The 17,540-nt window shown below is 37.1% G+C and overlaps 2 long non-coding RNA genes and 1 pseudogene across 2 annotated transcripts; all 3 read right to left on the minus strand.

Moving 5' to 3' along the window:
- Nucleotides 1–7,822: 7,822 nt before the first annotated feature.
- On the minus strand, nt 7,823–8,651 carry LOC140175835 (uncharacterized). Its single transcript, XR_011866572.1, has 2 exons — nt 8,513–8,651; nt 7,823–8,422 (listed from the first exon to the last, which is right to left on the minus strand). It is a non-coding gene; the product is annotated as an uncharacterized lncRNA (long non-coding RNA).
- Nucleotides 8,652–11,914: 3,263 nt separating this feature from the next.
- On the minus strand, nt 11,915–12,482 carry LOC140175834 (uncharacterized). The gene is made up of 3 exons (XR_011866571.1): nt 12,367–12,482; nt 12,140–12,227; nt 11,915–12,050 (listed from the first exon to the last, which is right to left on the minus strand). It is a non-coding gene; the product is annotated as an uncharacterized lncRNA (long non-coding RNA).
- Nucleotides 12,483–12,655: 173 nt separating this feature from the next.
- LOC112715522 (uncharacterized) lies at nt 12,656–17,316 on the minus strand (annotated as a pseudogene).
- Nucleotides 17,317–17,540: the final 224 nt, after the last annotated feature.

A 17,540-nucleotide genomic window follows, 5' to 3' on the forward strand; every position in this document is an offset into this window, starting at 1 on the left:
TGCCTTCCAAGTGTTTGACAAAATGTTTGGAAGGATGTTAGAGTAGAATTTTACGTTCTTGGCTTGGGAAGGTAACTTAGGAACTCTTGAGTTGCTAATGTCCAAGTGATTGATGATTGGGAGCCATTAACTCTAATTCTATCTAATTGAATTAGTAAGGAGTTAGGACTTATGGACTTGGATTGACATAGCTCACTTGACTTTCCTCTACTATTAGTTAGGGGTTAACTTAGTGGGGTTGATCCTTGCCAATTCTCATGTTGTGGTTAGTGATTAGGATAGAGATCCTTGACCACCAACCCTTGCCAAGACCCTTTTGTCATTTAATCTTCGTTATCAATTATTTTCATGTCCATCATTCCGAAAAACCCCAAAAACACACCTTATAGCCAATAACCAAGCACTTCATTGTGATTCCTAGGGAGACGACTCGGAGTCTAAATACTCTGGTTAATTCTTAATTGGGGTTTATTACTCGTGACAAAACCAAATTTTAATTTGATGTGAGAGTTGTTTGTTGGTTTGGAGCTATGCTTACAACGAAGTTCTAATTTCTACAAGAGAAATTCTAGACCGATAGCAATTCTCGTCTCATCAATGCTACTTTGAGTCTCATGAAATTCTGTTTATTTTAGGTAGCATTCGGCTGGATTTAATGGAGTTTCTGCAGAAAAAGAGAAGAAGGCGAGTGATGACTAGCGAGGAGCGACGCGTGCGCGTACCTAATGCATGCGTGTGATTTGGAGATTTGCATAGTGACGCGTGCGCGTACTTGACGCGTACGCGTGACTCGCGAAGAAGACCATCGACGCGTACGTGTGACTGACGCGTACGCGTGACATACGCCACCTGCAAAAAACGCAGGAAATGCTGGGGCGATTTCTGGGCCCCATTTTGGCACTTAAGTAAGGCACAGCTCTCTGCCAAGTTAGGCGCGGATCTAGTGAAGCCAAGTGGTCCCCACATTACAAGGCGCGGATTATTTAATTAATTCTGATTTAAATTTAAATTTTAAAATAGGAAAAGATATTATTTTAATTTTAGAAATTAGATTTTAAATTAATTAGGATAAGATATAAAAGATAATGGGATTCTATTCCAATTTACATTCCGTAGTTTATAGTCCACCTGAATCCTAGTTTTTCTCTCTGAACCATGAGCAACTAAACCTCCACTGTTAAGGTTAGGAGCTCTGTCTATTGTATAGATTGATACTATTATTTTTCTATTTTAATTCATGTTTTGATTTATATTTCAAGAATTGTTTTCGTTCTTTATCTTATGAATTTGGGTGGAACGAAAGTATGATCGTCTTTCTAATTGGGTTCCTGTATAACTTGGAAAAGCTCTTTACTTGAATAATAGCTTGAAAACAATTTCTCCTAAATTCTAAATATCTGGACTTAACGGGATACGTGACATATGATCCTCTTATATTTGGATAATTAGGATTTTTGTGGCATAATAACTAGAATTAAACTTCACCCCCTAATTGGAATTAATTGACCAAGGAATTGGCGATTGATGAAAGTTAGAGGAGACTAGAAAGGTCTAAGGAATTAGAGTCTAGTCACATATAGTTGCCATGAATTAAATCTTGCATGATTAAAGTAAATTAATAAGAAAAGTCAATCCAGAAAATAGATAACTCTGAAGCCTTAACTACCTTCTTCATATTGTTTTTCCCAACTTATTTACTTGCATGTCTTCTGAAATTTTGAATTTATTATTTATGCTTTTGAATCTTCAAAACCATTTTCTATTTGTCTGACTAAGCTAATCACTCAATTATTGTTGCTGGATCCATCAATCCTCGTGAGATTGACCCTTACTGACCTGAGGTATTACTTGGTACGACCCGGTGCACTTGTAGGCTAGTTTGTGGGTTATAAATTCTGCACCAGCTACACATTCATCTTGAAGTTCTTTTCAATTCTATCCAAAAAAAGTAATCAGAAACTTTGTGATTTGTGCCCAGCTTCTTTCTTCTTTTTATTTTCATATTTTTGTATGAATAGTAAGTGATTTTAGTAATTTTGGTAGTTTAGGTACAATCTAACATTGAATAATTGTTGAGTTTTACCTCAATCATCAATGGATAAGGTAAAAAAACTCTAAACTCTTGTGATTTGTCCAATTTTGTGTGTCCTAGTACTAATTTGAGTGAATTGTATGAACTAGCTTGAGTATATGTTGAATTGGAGTTGAATTAGCAAATGGGAGCTCTTGGGATAAAGCTTTGGTGGTTGGAATTTTGCTTGAGTTGATTTGAAATCTTGGAAGCTTGTATTATGGTGTTTTAAGCTTAGGGAGGAATCGGCTAAGGTATAGTTTTGGTTTTTCATAGTTAATGTATAATGTCATGTGAAAACTTAGGCTAGTTGACCATAGGATAAGTTGAATTATATAAATGATTGAGGATTAGTGATTTTGTTGGAAATTGTTAAATGAATTGGTTGGTTTGATACAGTGTATATGGTGTAAGTATATGGTGTAAAATGTTGATGAATGATATTGGATTCGGTGAAGTATCATGAAAGAAATTGTGGAATAGATTGAAGGAATTGTATGTTGGTATGAAGTATCATGAAAGAAATTGTGGAATAGATTGAAGGAATTGTATGTTGGTATGTTGTAGCATGAATGGAGAGTGTAAGAAATATGGTTTGGATATATTTGGTGCTGTTTTGGTTGTGGAACAAATGATTTTGTTTTGAGATTTTGGAAAGAATGAGGTTTTGAACGTTTTGGTAAAAATTGACTTTTTGACCAACTTCGACGAGCCATAACATGGCTTCTGGACTTCCGAATTTTGTAAAACTTATTTAGAATGAAAATTGAGTCCGTGATGTTTATGATGTTCGAAGAATGGAATAAAAATAATTTTTAACAAAAAAGATATGCGTGATCGAAGTTTGGTACAAAAATCTAATTTCTGAGACTTAGCAGCCTTTTGAGGAAAAAAAGGGTGCATGCGTACGCGACATGCCACGCAACGCGAGGTTTCTCCACTGTTTTATGATCTCGTATGCATAGCATAGTGCGTACATAGACCTGTCAAATTGGGGGTATGTGTATGCAAACATGTACCACGCAATGCAAATCCTGTGCTCTGCCCAGACGTCCCGCGTATGCGGAAAGTATACGTACACGGAAACCTGTTTTGGTTGAAAATTGTGTTTTTGAGCTTTAAACCATTTCTTAAGCTTTCCAAACCTCTATAACTACCAATTGAGATTCTCTAGCTAGTGTTTAGGCTTTTGGGGTGAGCGAGAGTGTACTGATAAGACAAAAGAGGTAGTTTCTATTTTGTGTTTAGAGCTGGAGACTTAGGATTGCAGAGTGCTGTGGGTAGATTAACGGAAGTGGTTTCAGGAAGTGTTTTTAGTCGATTAAGGAGAACATATCGGAGTATAAAGAAGATAGGGTTGCATAAATATATTTTTAATATTATAAAACTGATTTTTAAAGGAATAATTGTTTCATTTGAGCACTCTTTCTTAAAAGTGCGACCTCAGGATATGGTGGAAGGTGAGGATCCCCTTCTTTGTTCCTCCTAGTATTGTAAAATCTCCTCTAGCGAGATGGTGGGAGGTTAGGATCCCCTCCTTTGTTCCTCCAGGATATATGAGAACGTGCCTCTGGTAGACGCAAGGGTTGTGGTTTCGACCCACTTGCTCCAAGTTGGTTAGTTTTGAGTCTCCCCGGATAGATGCAAGGGTGTGGTTTGCCCCACTTGCTCTGGGTTATGATGATTTGAGTTTTCTGGGTAGTAGCAAGGATTACGGTTCGCCCCATTTGCTCAAGGATAGAATATAAATAATTTGCATCTCATTCCTTTGACCCTGCCATATATATATATATACATATATGTATATATGTATATATACATATATATGTATACATATATACATATATGTATATATGTATACATATATATATGTATACATATATGTATATATGTATATATACATATATGTATACATATATACATATATGTATATATACATATACATACATGTATATATGTATATATATATTAATTGATTAAGCATGCTTATCTGCTATTTGTCCTACTTGCTGTATTGCATCATATTTGTGTTTTCTTTGCCTGTCTTGTGTGTCTTTACAATTGAGAGATCTCTCATAATGGCAGAGATGACGCTGAGGGTAGTTTTACCGATGAATAGGAAGTTTGGTGAGACAGAAGATGCAGAGTTAGATTAGAATTAGAATTCCCTTAGATAAATTACCAATATTACTAGTTTAGAATAAGTTTTAAGTTTAAATTTGAGTGTCGAAGTTTTAGGAATGCCTCTGTCTTTTTCGGGACCTTACATATTAGTTATGTGGGAACCTTTACCATACTGAGAACCTCTAGTTCTCATTCCATACATGTTTTTCAGACGCAGAACGTGAAGCACCTCATTGAGTTATATAAAACTTGTATTTATCCCTCCTAGAAGTTGACATGGAGAATTAGGACTTATATCTATCTTTTGGGTTATATATATATATATATATATATATATATATATATATATATATATATATATATATATATATATATATATATATATAACTTGATTATACTTATTAGGGTGAATTCTATATATATTTGCCTTTTGGTTTTCTGTATAAGCTTTCTGCCTTATGTTTTTCGTGTGCGATGCATCTTCGGTTTTATTTTGTTCGTACCCTTTTTTTTCAAGGCTCCTAGCTATATTATCCTTGTTATATATGTATGTATTTTATTTTTAGAGGTCGTAACGCTTCGCCACCTTTGATTTGCATCCTAAGCGTAAAGCTCTATGTCGTAGGATGTTACAATGTCTAGACGTAATTATATATTACATGAATTACATGAAGTTAATATCATACGTCGAGTTTGCATAAATAAAAATTACTGTAAATTACCATTGTATAATAATTTAGATAGGAACTTCGTTAGGGAGACAATGAGAAAATTTGACAATGTGTACAATGGGCTGATTTATTGGCCCACGGTCCTAAACACTAATAACAAAAAACTTTTACTCCCACTTTCAGATTTTAACCATTTCCTACCCACAACCAAACCCCCTAAAATATATGACAAAATAACCATCAAATTTCAAATTTCAAATACCCCTATTTTAAATTTTAAATTTTAACAATGTGACACTCTGCAGCCCCACAATCGCACCCATGCCTTTCCTACCCATGCTTTTTCCCTCACGTGCCCATCGATAGATGTTCAGTTCAATAGGTTGGCAGATAGTTATTATAATTCTTACGATGATGGTTAGTTTAAGTATATATAATTAACAAATGTTGGATGTTCATTTCATTAAGTATATATAATTATTGAAAGTTATGAAAAAGATTAAGTTTCTCTGGAGTTTGGAGAAGATTTAAAGTTATGAAAATCCTAATAGTGATTTATAAATAATGTAGCCACTCAAACAGATTTTTTGAATTTTGTTCTGTAACAAAGAAGCTTTTATGCAAAGAAAGTGAAATGTTTAATTATTAATCTTAATTATTACCATTCTCCATTAATGTGGTTGTGAGGTGTGATCCATGTATGGTACGGCCATCCGCTTCTATCCTTTGTTTATGGCGGATGAAAACGAAGTGACGGTGAAACACACCGGTTATGGGAGGGAGCCGCACGGCGGACGTGTTAAGATGCTTCTAGTGAGTGACGCAAAGTGTGCGACGGTGCTTCTTGTACGTTGGCAGGTGGCAGGACGGCGTGGTCCGATGCTCTAGCGGCAGCGGCTGATGTTACTGTCAGATCTTTCACCGATGAGAAGGGAAGAGAGTGGATGAGAAAGAATTCACAACACATGGGGAAGATGGAGGCCGTTTTTGCTATGTATGCAACTGCAAATCCTTATTTGCTTTAAATTTCAAATTGGAAATTATTAATAATTAATTAACTTAATTATCATTTGATGTTAATTTCAATTTTATCCCTATTATACGCATTGTACACTACATTTATTGGCTCCTCATACTTTCTCATAACTATTATTATATATAATATATTATTCATTATTAACAAATTCAAAAATTAAGACATAGGGATATTACTAAACATCAAGAGAAAGGATAACTAAATTACATGGCTGGTATAAATACAATCCTGAAATGCTTTTATAAATAGAAATTTAAAGGGATATAATGGTACAATAAACCATGGTCTTCTGAAGAGAAAAAAACCATGAGATGAATGAGACTACCACTGCGAATCATATGCTCGTTGACAAATATATGGCATCCCTTTCCAAAATACCATTCTCTTGAAGGACTTGGTTGACAACAGACATCAACAGAATACATGACACTAGCCTGATCAACGACATCTACCTGCTTCGGCTGCTCCTAGAATGCCATCTCCATGAAACTAAATGGAAGTCTAAATCAATTCCAAGCTAAAATTAATTAGAGATGTGAAATTGATGGCCTCACTAAAGAAAGTGCACAACTATCAGGAAAACAAAATGTGTTGGTTCAACGATGACATCCTAAGAAAAGATGATAATAACTTACCAGTATATTATCGTTGAAGTGGTATTTTGATACCCTTTTCTCAACCATAATTGCATCGGGAATCGACAAATACTTGCTAAAGTGGTTGGATACAGCAAATTTCCAACACAGGAAATCATCATAGGATAGCAAATAACTAATCTCATAAAAATTGGAGTAAAGTACCAACCCGATCCCTGTCCTTTTCTCCGAATGACAACGCGACCCTTAACCAAAAACACGATCCATTTCGGTCCCTGACCCTGTGTTCTGTCTGCCAACGCGATCCTTCCGTCACTTTCGCGGCTAAAGTTTCACAGAAATTGCTGACATGTGTAGACAAGTGGATGAGCTGGATGGCTGAGGTGATTACATTGAAGATGCAAGCCCACATGGCTTGTATGGAAAGGACAAGGGCTTATCTGTCCACGTCAAAAAAACAAGAACGGCGTCGTTTTAAGGCCTCCAAGGGTCCTTATTAGACGAGTCTGGTCGTCTCTCTCCCCTATTTCGTGGTTGGAACCCAAACTACCATGAACAATAGCAGAAAGCGTGGGAGTGGAAGAGATACGTTGAACGATGAGGGTAGGAGTATTTCTGTGAGTTCTGTTGGCAGTGCTGGAGCGAGAAAGAAGAAAAGATTCGTTGCCCCAAAATGCAATTGTGGGATTCATGCAATTCTATTCATGTCATCAACCCAGTTGAACCCTAATAGGTTATTCTTTGGATGCCCATATTTCAAGGTATGAAATAATTAGTTATATTCTCATCCCTATTAAGATCTGCAGCAAGCATCTCCTCAGTGAAATTCTATTTTTTTCTCTGTTTACCGTGCATATTGTAGAAACTCATTGCAAATATTTTGCATGGCTGGATGAATATGTTGCGTTGTTTGAAAAGGAGCAAACAAGTGATCACAGTCTTCATGGTCGGAATCCAAAGCAAAATCAGTTGTTGGATGCAGCTGTTTTGATGGAAGAGAAAGTGAGTAAGCTAGAGGATAGAGTTTCTGGCTTAGAGTTACATATGAAAAATTCTAGGCATGTTAAGTGTATTAGGGGTTTTAGTTATCCATTGATGGCTGTTGTGTTTGTATTTGGAGTTGTATTTGCAAATTATCTCCGATAAATTGGGTAGCAGCTAGTAATTCTATGACTCTATTTTTTGTTTTGAAAATGTCTGTTGCTGAAATAGTTGTATCACCTGGCAGTGTAACTTTAATTTTACTAAATGGAACAGATTTGTTGGTTGTTTGGAAAAGATTGACTATACTAAAAAGCTATAATGTGTTATAATCCAATTCGTGCAATCCAAGAAAAGCAATCCAGTTATAACTAACAATCATATGTGACATTAGCGAATGTCTACATCATAGTCACAAGGTGACTCCATAAGTGGGCAACATATAACCCCATACCAACATTAGAGACATAAAGATAAAAAGACTATTATAAGTTCATAATAGACATAGCCTAGCAAAAAAGTAACCAAAAGATTGTTTGTTGTGGCTGTTTGTAAACTAGTTTTCCAAAAAGACAGCCTATACTGGTTAAAATGTAAACCTAGGACTACACTTCTAGTTCTTCCTAGGAGGCTTAAATCTAGGAGTGAAAATGAACTTGAATAATCTTGATGCAGTCCCAAAAGTTGCTGCGACCATTGTCTTGCACTAAGTCCCTCATGTTGACTTGGTTTAGGCACCTTTGATCTAGTAGCAGCATTAATCACATTGTTGGATGGGAGTTGTGTGTTGGATGGAAGGGGAGGCCTAAAATGAGGTCCAATGATTGGAGGACTTTGATTCACCATAGAAACTGGAACAAAGGTGGATGTAGTTGGTGGCCTAACTATTGGTTGCTTTACCCTTTGTGGAGGTGGGTTATTCAAGTTGATAGTCTCAAATGCTCTATGTATACAAAAAATAATGTATTAAGTGCAAATAAATAAAATATTTAAATGTTGCTATTTATAATGTAATTATGAAATAGATTACAACCTCTATTTGGGGAGCAGATTGTGAAAAAGGAATTTCATCTCTTTGTCCCACTACTATACCTCTTTTTGGTGTTGATTTAGGTAGCTTCTTTTTTTGGTTTTTTGCCTTCGTCTACCGTTGTAAACAGTATACAAATCATGTATCATCAACAACAATTTTATAAACACATTTCAAATAATTAACCCTACACAATACTCACCACATGATCCATAGAAGTTCCTACAGCACTTGCACTTGGATTGTTTCCCTCATCTACCTGATTCTGTGTAGATTATTATACAGAGATGAAAATTAACGTCTTTATGATTTTTTTATGACAATTAAATCCCTAACCAACTTATAATGTCACACTTAAACCCCTTAACCATTTAGAATATATGACAAATTGATCCCCAAAGTATCCATACCTGTGTGGTGATAGCAGAGTCTCCTGCTGGAACAGTCTTATTCAGAGCTCTCTTTTCCTTCTTGGTCATAGGCTTCCAATTAGGATCTTTAGATGGATTGCAGCATGTGGTGTAGTAGTGACCTGTTTGGCCACCTATGGACTTTTCCATGCAAATAGATAAGAATTCCTTCGCTGTCCTTCTTAAAATTTTTTCTATGATGAAACATAGGGGTAACCAGACATTCAGCCATCTGAAAAAATAAAAAAAACTTTTGTTAACTCCTAATTAAAAAATTTAAACATGAAACACAGTTTCTTTGATCTGACATCAATATAAACGTCCAATCCTAATAATCTATTCCAACTTCCTTTAATATTTTAATAGTTCTCTGTACTTTCATGCTATTTAATTTAAATACATAAAACTCCTAGTATATAGCAACAGAAACAATATTTTAACTTTTCTATACCCCACCACGGTTTAATACAACCAACAATTGTGTCATGAGGACCACACACAAAAAAAGAGTAAGGAATAGTGGTGACACCAACCTCAGTAATCTGTGCTATGTACAAAATCGTCCAAGTTCCGTCAACAGCGCCGTCTAACAGCAGTCTACTTTACTGTCAGCGGCTTTGTCAGCAACCTTGTCAACAGGCTTGTCACCACTCACTACTGTCTTGATGGAGAATAAGCTTCTCTTCTAGGGTTTAGAAGGTAACTGCAATAGGGAGTCAAGGGATATTTACGGGAGAAGATATAAAGTACAAAACCAAACGACCCATGGAGACCTCAAAACGACGCCATTCTTGTTTTTTTGACGTGGACAGATAAGCCCCTGTCCTTTCCATACAAGCCACGTGGGTTTGCATCTTCAACGTAACCACCTCAGCCATCCAGCTCATCCATTTGTCTACACACGTCAGTAATTTCCGTCAAGCTTTCACCGTAAATGTGACGGAAGGACCGCGTTGGCAGACATTCAGAGATGTTGGGTGCTTCTTTGATATGGAATGGCTAAAGGGTCCCTCTCGTAGTCCATTGATGAGACCCATGACGGTTGCTTCTATTGGCAGACTTTGTATATCCAGACATGCCTTGTTGAATCTCTCTATGTAGTTTCGGAGGCTTTCCCAATCTCCTTGCTTAATCCCTAGCAAGCTTGGAGCATGTTTGGCATTATCCTTCTAGATGGAGAACCTGGCGAGAAACTTTTTAGCAAGGTCATCAAAACTTGTAATTGATCTTGGAGGCAAACTGTCGAACCACTTTATTGCTGATTTAGTTAGAGTGGTTGGGAAAGCTTTGCAACGAATTGCATCTGAGGCATCCGTGAGATACATCCTGCTTCTGAAATTGTTGAGATGATGACTTGGATCCGATGTGCCGTCGTATGGGGTCATGTCGGAAGCTTTGAAGTCCTTTGGGACTTTAGCTTTCATGATCTTTTTGGTGAATAAGTCTTGATCTTTGTGGGAGCTGTCATCGTGACTGGATTGAATAGCTTTAGTTTTGAGATCAGCCTCGAGTTTTAGAAGCTTATCCTCTAGCTTTCGGCAACGCCTAGTTTCTCTCCGGAGGTCCCTCTCGGCTTCCCGTTGATGCTCGGCCCCTTTTTTGAGCTGTTTGAGATGATCCTGTTGAGCTTGTATGGCATCTAGGATTTCTGTATTTGGAGAATGCTTGTCTCTGTTTGGTTGAGGTGTATCTTTTGGTGTGATGTCCGCGTTCTTATGCGGTGTTCTATTTTCCAAATCAGAGTTGTGGTCATTGTCAAGGTTGTCCGCCATGATGATGGAATGACTTCCAGGTTCTCCGACAACGGCGCTAATATTCCGAGGGTTACCTGATACTGTAGATCAATCTCGGATGAGATCTGCAGTGGTGGCTGGAGCTGTCGTGTCTGACTTGTTGGACTTGGTGGTGCTGCTGATCCTTGGTCACCGGAGGGTAGTGGTACCTGCAAGAGACTCCGATGCTTAAGTTAGCATGTGCTTTAGGCAGGTTTTAGTGGAATCAGAGTATGAGTTATACCTGGGTGCTCCAGTACATTTATAGTATTGTTGAGTGACCCTCCTTGAGATAAGTTAGTTATCTTATCTTATCTTTGAGTGAAGTCATCTTATCTTTTAGGGAGAACCGCCTTTATCTTTCTAGGCTTTGGCTACCTTTAGATGGGTTGTGTTCATTCATTTGGACCTGCTTTGGGCTTTTCTGACGATTTGGCCGAACTCTTTGAGAAGAGGTCAATGGCGACCCAACCTGAAGAGGTCGGTCACTTGTGTCTTTGGTCTGCCCGGGTCGCACAGCTCGGCCCAGGGTATGAACAGGTATGATATTTTATCTTCAAATGATACATTGAATTCTCAATACTAACTTAAGCATCGGAGTGCCTTTTGCAGGTACACACCCCCTTTGTTCATACTCTCCGTGACGAGATATTTCTCTGGACGAAGATTTCGGATCATCCCACCTTATAGCTCGGCATTGAAGGCTAAAGCTCGGCGTCGGCTCCCCTAACCGAGGTTACGTCCAGGTAATCAGACAAGAACAATTGGCGCCTGCTGTGGGGCCTCGAAAAAACACCCTTCTTTGGAGCACAGGGTCAGAGACCGAAATGGATCGTGTTTTTGGTTAAGGGTTGCGTTATCATTCGGGGAAAAGGACAGGAACCGGGTTGGTACTTTACTATAAAAATTGACCAAAGTGTTCACGGAACAACTATGATTTGGAAAAGAATTTGCTATAAGATTCCAAAATGCAGAATGGAGTAACCACTGCAACATATCTGAACTTTGTATGGATGCACCCAACAAAAAATGATTTGAAGAAATCCTCTTCTTCCTTGTGCTCAACAACCGCAACCGCATAATCAACCCCATTGCATCACCAAGCACACCGGGCCTATTCATCAACAACATAACAATATAGAAAACTCCATTACTACCATACGCGGAAAAAATCAAAGCACCATCGACGATTTTATACACACTTCTGATGAGACGAAAGTTTTCCACTAAAATACCGGTGGTATCTAATTTTTAGAGTTTCATAGGAAAGCAGTGGCCAGCAAAATCAACGAACTTGACCTCAGAGCCCAGATTGTTCGTGTATTTAGCATAGAAATTTTGCGGTAGAGCGAGAACGACCTTTGCCAACATAAAAAAACCAAACTTAACACAGTAGATCTAGACCACGGTGGTATCAAATCACCGACAAATCAATGACTCAGTCTTACCAGGGATGAGTCAAGGCAAAATACCAAGGTGCACGAACATTTCGTAGTGCTGGAATGCATCCCAAATGATGTGTTCATCACTGGATCACTGAATATCAATTCACTGTTAAGCGTAAAAGTGGAAGGAAAATTGGCAACCATAACTAAAAAAAATTTCCCTCTTACATGCAATCAGAAACATAACACAAATTGCTTAGCTTCAACATAGTTGACAATTAATTGATTACCTGATATGTATAAGCAACGCAGACCAGCTATGGAGATACCCCAATGGAACGAACCAAAAAAATTCGAATAGTTAGGAGAGATTACTGCAAGTACTGTATAAAGCAAAAAAAAGGATATATGGGGAGTCAAAGCAGGACCATCAGAGGGTTCTTTTAAACCATCTATAAGACAGTAATACCCACTATATATCAAAGTTACCCCGTTGCCATTTTCCATTCATGCAATCGACATATACTTTTCCTATACACCACATATATAATATATAATATAAATATATAAATATATAAATTGTTTTAAAAGACCAATTACCATTGATATTTGTTATGCCCCTTACGAATGTATTTCGTAATAGCTTTGATTCCTGATATAGATAGATAATCCTAAATTGCCAAATACCTCACGATATAAAACATTTATTGTGTTTTTTGACATCCCCATTGTTGTCTAAGATCAGCAACCTCTTACAGAATTATCAACTGTTTGTAAGAGTCTGATCCTTGTTAATAAAATGGCCATGCCCCTATTAATGATCATATATCCTACTCTTAGGAGATCAAGACCTTCCCAGTTCCCAGGAACAATAGCCCCTGTAAAAACAACTCCCAATTGAACCATACTTCAATGATAGGAATTCTATACTACTTCCATCAGTCATATGGCTCCTCTCGCATATCCGGCTGCTTCTTGGCTTGCAAAGCCAGCCTAGCATCTCTCTCCCTCTCAAACTCACGGTAATTTGTTCGCTGCAAGAAGGAGACCTTATCTAGATACTGGTCTGAACTCCTCTTGTAAGCATCAAGCTCCCCTTCCAGTTATTTTCTTCCTTAAACTCTCCCCAATCCATTTTGGTCTTATCAAGTACACTGAGCTTCTGCTTCTTCTTGATTTGTTCAAGAACAGCATCCACCGGAGAAGGTGCAGCGATTTTGGCTCTTTCCATTGCCTCCTTTAAGTCAGAATCTAAGAGTTTCTTTACTTCAATGTCTTGACCAGCAAAGTCCCGAACCTCAGTAATCTGTGAAAGGAAACAGATGAACAAACAGTGACTGAGAACTCAATGGTTCAAGTCATGCAATTGGCAGTGGTGAAATAAATAATATTAGAACTACATATAAGACATATAATTAAAGCTAGAATTCTTTCAAAGGCTTCATGCTATAATTCAAGGATGTTAATATATAGATCCTTAAACTTTGGAAATTTAAACATGAGGAAATAAATCAATGCACAATACCTTAAGTCTTATATATGTTTCCCCCTACTTTTGGGCCAAATGAGAATGTGCTTACCACAAGTTTACCCTTGCTAGAGGAAGAAGCAGCAGCATCATCTTTCACTGCTGCAAGAGCAGCAGCAGCAAGCTTCTTGGCTTCATCATTTATATTGCTCTGCTCCATTACAGTCCCATTACGGAAAGCGGCTTGCCCAACAGATTCAGTTGCCTTTGGTGCTAACCCCAGATATGACAAACAATTTTGTGTTCAAAGTTATTAAATTAGGAAGTTATTAAACTCATGCTAACAATAGCTAAAAGAGCTTTATCCAGAAATTCCATGGTTCATAGACAAAGAGAGCAACAGTAAGGTCTTACAAAAGCTCCCTTCTTTGCAGTTCTTTTTGGAGTGGAATTAGACTTGCTTGCAAAACTTCTGAGGATATCATTAGATACTCCTTTCTTCATTTGTCCCCACATGCATCAACTTGAGCTTTTATTTCTATCAAGACAAGGATGACATTAGGGAATTTGTCACTACAATCATCAAATCTCTAATCATCGACACAGCCATCCTGAGGAAAACATAAGTTTTAAACACGCAGTGAAAACATAAATTCAGAAATCCATACTTGTATCATCATGCTGTGTTTCCAGGCTTGTCCCTAGAACAGATTCTTTGACAGACTCAGCAGAATTTGCATTGATGGTATCTGAAACACGAAAAATTAAGCTGTTATCCAAAGGCAAATCCATCTTATATCCACAGATACGGACAGATTATGATAAACTACAAAGCATGCTCCTTGAGCCACAAAACCACATATTTTCACTTGTAAAATTTTATGAGCAGCTTACATTAACATAATTCGAATTTCCTGGAACAAGGACTTATAAAAACGTGTATATCCAATCACAAAGTACTTACCTTCACCTTTCCCCAAAAGTGTAAGCAATCAATGCAAATAAAAATGAGCCTACAGCAAGAATTCAGACCATGGCAGCATCCACCAAGAGTAAACCAAAACTACAGTGGCCAAACGAAAAAGAAAAATCGTAAAATTTGTTTATAAATTAGGGGTTTTACATCTGCATTAGCACCTTATAGTCTTACACAATTCGAGTCTCACCCCTTACCACAACACTCCCCCCCCCCCCCAAAAAAAACTTTTTAAATATATAAAAAAACGAATCAATAATCACATATTGAGTGTGTAACGCAATAAGCTAAATGGATAAATAATGTATTAGAATCCAATTGAAGCATAGATTCTAAATACATATTTCAAAATTTATCCTTGAGAGAGAGAGAGAGAGGTTTTTACCAGCGGAGCTCATCGTTGCTGTGAATTGAAATCGAGGAAGCTAAGGATTTGCCGATGTGTCAGACTTTAACAAAAAACACACTCCTTACTTAATATCTTAAAATCCAGACATGTAACTCCAGGTGTCACAATATCCTTCTGATGTTTTTGTTTGCTTTTCTTTATTGGCATTGAAAAGTCAGTAAATGTGATGAAAGCTAGAGGTCCCCGGAAGTAATATTTCAACACCTAATTAAAGTACCTGTTAGTTCAAAAATGTAATAAACGTAAATTTAAAATATCAAACAAGTGTGTATGATATTTGGCCAATCTATTCTGAAAATCTACTCTGTTACATGCATCATTGATGAAAACTTTACCTATAAAAAGAAGTGATTCATTCATTAGAATGGTAAAAGCTTTTTGAGCAAAAGAACCCAATTCATACTTTCTTTCTTATAACCTATTTTTTATGCATTACATATTTTTCATTTACCCAAGCATCACCATTATCAGTTTATCACACACAATTAATTCATTATCATACAGACAGTCACAACATATATTGGGTATACATAAAAGATTGTCTCTGATTTTGAACATGAGGTTGCTGTCTTCCGAGGTTGGTGTGTCACCGAAAGTTCTACATTAATGAATCACTGAGCTGCCATTCCTCTCCCTCCCCCTATGTGTCTGAAGCCCCCATTCATTCTCATGATCAAATTCTCCCTCCCCAGTTTTTAGTAAATATGTGTCTTAAACTAAAAACAAGACAGCACATGCCCCTTGATATTTATTTATTTTTTTACTTGGGCCAAGCAAGCACGATTAAAATAGAACAAGCTCACTGCAATAGTCTAAAACAACAACGCAGCACGTTCTTTTTTTTCCATTACTTATTTGTTTATCTTTCAGAAACCATGAATGGCAAGAAAACACCTAACTTCAAAGATTATGTCAGAAACTTTAACAAGGATAACTTACCAAAAATCTAACTACAATATCCAAAGTATGAGAAACTAAATCAATCGGAATATATAATATGTAATATATTCTTTTGGTGTCTGAAAATAAAAGGAAAGAAAAAGAAAAAAACCAAAGAATGGTGGACCGCAGAGCTCCAGGCGCAGTTAATCGCGGACAGCGGAGCAGGAGCTTGAGGCGTTGTGAATGGTGGACACTGTGTGAGACTTGAGTGTGTCAGGAAGATTCTTCCACTTATTGGCTGGATAGGAAAAAATGGAATACAGGGAGAGTGGATTATCGAAGTTCAGAATCCCCTGCCTCTGTTTTTCAATTTTCGGCTTGGATTATCTTTTATCGTTAATTTATATCATTGAATTTATAACTAAGCAACCCAACCAGTTAACAAATTAACAAATTATGCCAAATTATAAGATAGAAACAATTAAAAAGTTATAGCAAATTATAATAATACAAGAGCATAAACATGAAATAAAAATCACAATAACTACAAGAACAATTAAAACACAGCAACAAAGTGAGAAATATCTAAGAATCACCATTGCTGAAAACAATAACTTGATACGTGTATGCTCAAAGAATCAAAGAACTCAAGAAGTTGTGTTTTCATTGTTGAACAAAAAATTGATATATACAAATTAATAAAATCAAAAGCTTAATATAATATATAATCTCAAAACACATCCAGAATAACATTGTAGCAAATAAAAGACAATTTAAATACATCCAATAGTTGTACAAGCTCATCCAAAAATAAAAATCTCTGCTCTAAACACAACATACATTGTCTGCATACAAGCATTGATCCTCTGCATTGCAAACTGATAAAATCAAAAGCTGAATAATATATACAACTTCAAAACTTTACAACACATTTAAAATAATATAATAGCTACACATCTAAAATAACAAACAAACATAATACTTTCTAAACACATCTGAAAATGAACATAGTTGAACACCACAAACACATCCAAATTGAGAAGAAATAACAAAACAGTCAAGAGAAAATCCTCTTCCTCTATTGCAAGACACATCCAAAATGATTTCGAGGTAAAACAAAATCACTTTGTCTATTTTCATGACACATCCAAACTATATTGATCTCTTAAACCCCAAATCAAATAAAGTAATAAGAAAAAAAATTAAAAACACAAATACATCCAAAATCGAAATATAAACTGAAAAACAAAAGAACTTCTTCTTTGTCTATTCTCATGATAAATCCAAAATTAGCCAGAGATTAAATACATCAAATCATTCAAAAAGAAAAGGAAGGATAGGATAGGGGCAAGAACAATACCGATGCTATGCGGGGAGAATCTGGTGGAGGTGGCGTGTTTCGGGACCAGGAGAGGCACGGACGAGGCTCGATTCTGATGCAGAGGAGGCACGAGGGTGGCTCGTCTAGTGCGCGACTTGGAGGCCAGAGGGAGCGCAGAGGATGTGGGACTGAGAGGCGGCGCGGAGGAGGAGTGACAGGCGGCTTAAAGGAGACGCGGAAGAGATCGTAGAAGACGCGCTGCGAAGGAGTGGCAATGAGATGATTCGACGAGTTGCGACGGCGATGGGGCAGTGGGACAGCAACTAGAGCAGATTCGATGGCGGCGCTGGGACGCAGGCGGCGACAGAGCTTGAAGAAGAGATAAGTCTCTGAAGGAAAGGAACATGT

This window comes from Arachis hypogaea, chromosome 10 (assembly GCF_003086295.3).
Source record: "Arachis hypogaea cultivar Tifrunner chromosome 10, arahy.Tifrunner.gnm2.J5K5, whole genome shotgun sequence".
Lineage (NCBI taxonomy): Eukaryota > Viridiplantae > Streptophyta > Magnoliopsida > Fabales > Fabaceae > Arachis > Arachis hypogaea.